Source organism: Miscanthus floridulus, chromosome 15 (genome assembly GCF_019320115.1).
Source record: "Miscanthus floridulus cultivar M001 chromosome 15, ASM1932011v1, whole genome shotgun sequence".
NCBI lineage: Eukaryota > Viridiplantae > Streptophyta > Magnoliopsida > Poales > Poaceae > Miscanthus > Miscanthus floridulus.
The window spans coordinates 1-6,437 of record NC_089594.1 but is presented as its reverse complement, the minus strand read 5'-3'; positions in this window follow the sequence as shown (position 1 = coordinate 6,437).

The window sequence follows — 6,437 nt, the reverse complement described above, 5'->3', positions numbered from 1 at the left end:
AACATGATGTCGGGCCTAGATGCGGTTAAATATAACAAGCTACCAATCATAGAACGGTAGAGAGTTTGATCAACCGAGTTACCTCCCTCATCTAGGTCGAGATGTCCATTGATAGGCATTGGTGTCTTGATTGGCTTACATTCATCCATCTTGAATCTCTTGAGAAGATCTTTTGTGTATTTCTCTTGAGAGATGAAGATGCCTTCTTTCATTTGCTTGACTTAAAAACCAAGAAAGAATGTAAGCTCACCAATCATTGACATCTCGAACTCCAGAGACATCAATTCACCAAATTCTTTGCATGAGTCTTCATTTGATGATCCAAAGATGATATCATCAATATATACTTGACAAATGAAGATATGCCCATCAAGCTTCTTGGTGAATAGTGTGGTGTCGACCTTCCCAATGGTGAAGCCCTTCTCAATAAGGAAGTCCCGAAGACGCTCATACCAAGCTCTTGGGGCTTGCTTAAGCCCATATAGTGCCTTGGACAACCTATAAACATGATTAGGATATCTAGGGTCTTCAAACCCGGGAGGTTGATCAACATAGACTAGTTCATTAATAAAGCCATTTAAAAATGCACTTTTCACATCCATTTGATATAGTTTCATTTCATGATGTGATGCATATGCAAGAAGGATACGGATGACTTCTAATCTTGCAACCGGTGCAAAGGTCTCTCCAAAATCCAAACCTTCAACTTGAGAGAACCCCTTTGCAACTAGTCTAGCCTTGTTCCTCACAACAACACCTTGATCATCTTGCTTGTTGCAGAACACCCACTTTGTTCCAATGACTCTTGCACCTTTTGGTCGCTCTTCAAGATTCCAAACTTCATTGCGAGTGAAGTTGTTCAACTCTTCATGCATGGCATTTATCCAATCCGGATCTTTAAGAGCTTCTTCTACCTTGGTAGGCTCATAGCAAGAGACAAAAGAGTGATGAGCAATAAATAAAGTAAGTTTTTGAGATCGAGTCATTACACCCTTTGATGGACTCCCTATGATGAGATCTTGTGGATGATCTTGTAGGAGAGGTGTATTTCTTCTATTTATCTCTTGAGGAGGAGGTTGTGGAGCATCAACATCTTGTGCTTGTACCACCATTTGCTCATGGGAGATATGAGTATCTTCATTTTCTACTCTCCCATCTTTTTCACCATCTTGTGGTACACTTGATGAAGAATGTTGGTTAATGACTTGTACATCATCTTCATCATCTTTTGGCTTGATGTCTCCCACCGGAATATTCTTCATAGCCTCCCTCAATAGTTCATCACCTACATCATCAAGATTCTCATGTGCTCCTTGGGAGCCGTTAGATTTCATCAAATTCCACATCATATGTTTCTTCAACCAAGCCGGTGGCATGATTAAATACTCTATATGCTTTGGACTTCAATGAGTAACCAACAAGAAAACCTATATCACAACGTTTTTGAAACTTCCCTAGGTGTTGCCGCTTCTTGTAGATGTAGCACTTGCAACCTAACACCCTAAAGAAGGAGACGTCCGGCTTCTTCCCATTGAGCAACTCATACGGAGTCTTGACAAGGAACTTTTGAAGAAATAGGCGGTTGGATGCATAACATGCGATGTTGATTGCTTCCGCCCATAGAGCTTCGGGGGTGTTGTACTCATCTAGCATTGTCCTTGCAAAAGTGATCAAAGTCTGGTTCTTCCTCTCAACTACACCATTTTGTTGAGGAGTATAGGTTGCGGAGACTTCATGTTTGATTCCAACTTCATCACAATAAGCTTCTATGTTTATGTTGTCAAACTCTTTGCCATTGTCACTTCTTATCTTCTTGAGCTTCACTTCAAATTCATTTTAAGCTCTCTTGGCAAACTTCTTGAAACAAGATGCAACTTCGGATTTGTCATGAAGGAAGAACACCCATGTATACCTTGAATAGTCATCCACAATCACAAGACAATAGAGATTTCCTCCCAAACTTTTGTATGTTGTTGGCCCAAATAAATCCATGTGTAGGAGTTCTAGCACTCTTGTGGTTGACATGAAAGCTTTGGTTGGATGAGTGTTTGCAACTTGCTTGCCGGCTTGACATGCACTACAAAGCTTGTCCTTCTCAAACTTCACATCCTTCAACCCTCTCACCAAATCATTCTTCATAAGCTTCTTGAGTGAGCTCATCCCAACATGAGCAAGTCTTCTATGCCATAGCCACCCAAGTGTTGTTTTGGTGAATAGGCAAGTCTTCAAGTTTGCATCTTCGGAAATGAAGTCAACTAGATATAAGTTGTTGTATCTAAATCCATTGAATATCACTTGATTGTCATCTACTTTGGATACAACAACCTCCTTCTCGGTGAATAAGCATTAGAAGCCAAGATCACACAATTGTCCAACGAATAGCAAGTTGAAGCTCAATGAAGCAACATAGAGCACATTGGAGATGGAATGATCATTTGATATTGCCACTTTGCCCAATCCTTTAACCTTGCCCTTTGAATTATCTCCAAATGTTATTTTCTCTTGTCCATCTACCTTTTCATCTAGTGAGGTGAACATACGAGGATCACCGGTCATATGTTGAGTGCAACCACTATCAATAACCCAATGACTTTCACCGGTCTTGTAGTTCACCTACACACAAGAGATTCAAGCTTTAGGGATCCAAACTTGTTGAGGGCCCTTCACCTTCTCAACAAGTGACTTAGCCACCCAAATCTTCTTAGGCCTACACTTGTTAGAGGGTCTTAAGAATATGACTTTCATCTTTCCACTAGAATCTTTTCTAAGCATGTAGTGAGCATTGAAAGCAAAGGATCTAGCATGCTTGGGCAAGGGTTGTGGTGGTGGAGTTTGACACTCATGAGCAAAGTGGCCTTCTTGTCCACACTCAAAACATCTCTTTGGCTTTGGCTTTGGCTTTGATTGTTGGTGTTGAGCTTGAGCCTTCTTCTTCTCTACACTTGCCATATATCCAATGCCACTTCTATCCATCTTCATGACGATATTCATGAGTAGCTCACTTTAGAGATGCTTGCCTCTAGCAAACTTGCTCAATCCCACCTTGAGATGCTCTTTCTCCATCTTGAGCTTCTTGTTCTCTTCCTTGAGAATATCATTGTTCTTCTCTTCCTTGAGTTTCTTGTTTTCTTCTTTGAGCTTCTCATTCTCAAGGATCAACTCTTTGTCATGATCAAGAGTTTCTAGCACAATGGTGTTGTGACTTTTCATCTCTTCAAGATCTTTCATGAGCTTCTCATTGTCACTCTTGAGCTTGACATACTCATCATAGTCATTGCACTCAACCACTTGCTTGCCTTTGCTACTAGATCCATGCTCAATGCTTTCATCAATTAAATCATCACATGAGGTAGCTATATCAATCTTAACAACATGGTTAGTAGCATCATGTGGCTCATTTGGTAGAAATTCTTGTGCAATAATAAGGGTATCATAATTGATCTTTAGAGTTGTATATTCATCTTTTAGCTTGTTGTGACTAGTGATAAGCTCATTGTGCACCCACTTAAGTTTATCATTTTTATCTTTAAGCTCTTTCTTAGAAGATTTGAGCTCCTTGAGTTTGGATGATATAGAATCATTTGTTTCTTTGAGCTCATCATTAGCCTTTTCTAATGTATCACACTTAGCTAAGAGTGAATCATTTTTAGCATCAAGTTTTTCATTTGTAGCTCTACTCTTTCTAATGATCTTAGTATATTTTCTTAGTATTTTGACAAGATCATCATATGTAGGTGAGTTATCATCATCGCTATCGCTATCATCATCACTAGCATGTTCATCATCACTACTATCATCACTCTTAGTTACCTTGCGTTCACCTTTGGCCATAAGGCATAGGTGTGTAGAGGATGATGGCGATGATGGCGGTGAAGATGCAAGATCAATAGCAATGGCGGCCACCTTTTCAGCATCACTATCATCATCGGATGATCCACTTGATGAATCAATGTCCGTGAGCCAATTACCGACAATATAGGCATTGCCACTCTTCTTCTTCTTGTAGAAGTCCCTCTTTTTGCCATCTCTCTTCTTGTATGGCTTGTTCTTTTTCTTTTCATCTTCATCGCTTGAATCATCTTTCTTGCCCTTGTTCTTGAACTTGTCTTTCTTGGGCTTTGTGCATTGATAAGCTAGGTGGCCAAGTTCGCCACAATTGTAGCAATCCATCTCGGAGATTGGCTTTTTTCTTAAGCTAGTGAAGAACTTCTTCTTCTTGCCGTCAAACTTGATGCCACTCTTGTTTAGCCTTTTTAGCATCTTGATGGTCTTCTTCACCATGAGAGCAAGGCTTTCTTCATCATCTTCATCACTTGAGCTCTCATACTCAAGTCTTGCTTTGCCCTTATCTTGGCTAGCTTTGAATGCTAAGTCCTTCTCTTTCTTCTTTGTAGAGGATGAGCCATCTTGTGGCGTGATGTGCATGTACATCTCATGAGCATTGATCTTTCCCAAGATTTGTGTCGGTATAGCGGCGGAAAGATCACCTTGATGTAGCACGGTCACAATGTGCCCATATTTGTTAATAGGGAGGACACTCAAGATTTTTCTCACAACGTCGGATGGTGACATTTGAGTAAGTCCAAGCCCATTGACTTCCTCTACAAGAACATTTAAACGAGAATACATCTCATTAGCACTTTCTTTGGGAAACATCTTAAAAGAATTTAGCTTTTTAATTACAAGATGATAGCGTTCCTCACGCTCACTCTTGGTTTCCTCATGGAGCGCACAAACGTCCGACCATAGTGCATGGGCGTCTTTGTGGTTCCTTACACGATTGAACACATCTTTGCAAAGGCCTCTAAAGATGGTGTTGCGAGCCTTTGCATTCCATTTTTCTTAATTCACTTCATCGCCTTGAAGTTGTGCGGCATTCTTAGGTGTTGGGAACCCTTGAGAGGCGGCTCTAAGAATTCCAACGTCTAGAGCTTCTAAGTAAGCCTCCATGCAGATTTTCCAATATGGAAAATCATCTCCCTCAAAGATAGGAGGAGGTCCATCCCCGTGAGACATCTTGCTCTAAGCGATTAAGCTTAAAAACATGAGCACGAGGCTCTGATACCAATTGAAAGGATCAAGATGCCCAAGAGGGGGGTGAATTGGGCTAATTTTAAATTCTCTTGCAATAATCAAATCCTACGGATAGCCCAATTAACCCCTTGTACTTAGAAAAGTGTTTCTATCAAACTAATGCACAACGAACTTGCAACCTATGTTCCAAACTTACTCTAGCAAGGAATTCTATGGATGTAAAACAAGTATTGAATTGCTCAAAGTAAATACTCAAAGTAAGTGCACAAAGTAAATAGAGAGAGAAAGGAACGCGGCGATGTTTTGTCGAGGTATCGGAGAGTCGCCACTCCCCACTAGTCCTCGTTGAAGCACCCGCGCAAGGGTGTAGCTCCCCCTTGATCCGCGCAAGGATCAAGTGCTCTCTACGGGTTGATTCTTCGACACTCCGTCGCGGCGAATCACCCAAAACCGCTCACAACTTGAGTTGGGTCACCCACAAGCTCCGCCGGGTGAATACCAAACTCCCAATCACCACCAAGCCGTCTAGGTGATGGCGATCACCAAGAGTAACAAGCACGAACTCTCACTTGACCACGCGAAGCCTAATGAGAAGATGGATGCACACTTTGCTACTCTTGATTTGCTAGTGAGGCTACTCTCTTGGATTCTCAAATCACAAACACCTCACTAGGACCTTGCTCTTCTTAGCACTCACAAACGTGTTTCTCAGCTGTTGGAATGAGCAAAAGTAACTCCACACAAGAGTGGGGCTTCTATTTATAAGGCAGCCTGAAAAACGAACCGTTATGAGCTTCTACGGGATGACCAGACGCTCCGATCGTTTTGACCGGACGCTCCGGTCAGTTTCAACCCGCGTAACAGTTTTTCAAGTGATGACCGGACGCTGTTAGGGTCCGGTCAGCAATGATCGGACGCGTCCGGTCGCTCTTGGATGCTTACTGTACTCGACCGGACACTGGATACACAGGGTCCGGTCAGTATTGACCGAACGCGTCCGGTCGCACTTTCTCAAGTCTGGACCCTTACTGGAGTCGACCGGACGCTGGCCCTCAGCGTCCGGTCACATTGACCTTCCAGCGTCCGGTCACACCAGACTTGATCTCCTCGGTCAAATGAACTGACCGGACCCTGCGGCCAGCGTCCGATCGCACCGGAGCCAGCGTCCGGTCAGTATTTGACCCTCCATTCACTTCCAACTTTCGAACATATGTGAATGAAGTTTGCTCCAAAGGATCTTAGGCATTCATAGGAGCTACCTAGAGCTAGTTTAACAAGTGTGCACCACACCTAACTCACTAGACTCAACTAGGTCAAGCTACCCGTCATACCCCCTTAATAGTACGGCCAAAAGAAAAACAAAGTCCTAAACTACTCTAAGTGTCTCTCCAACTCAATCGACA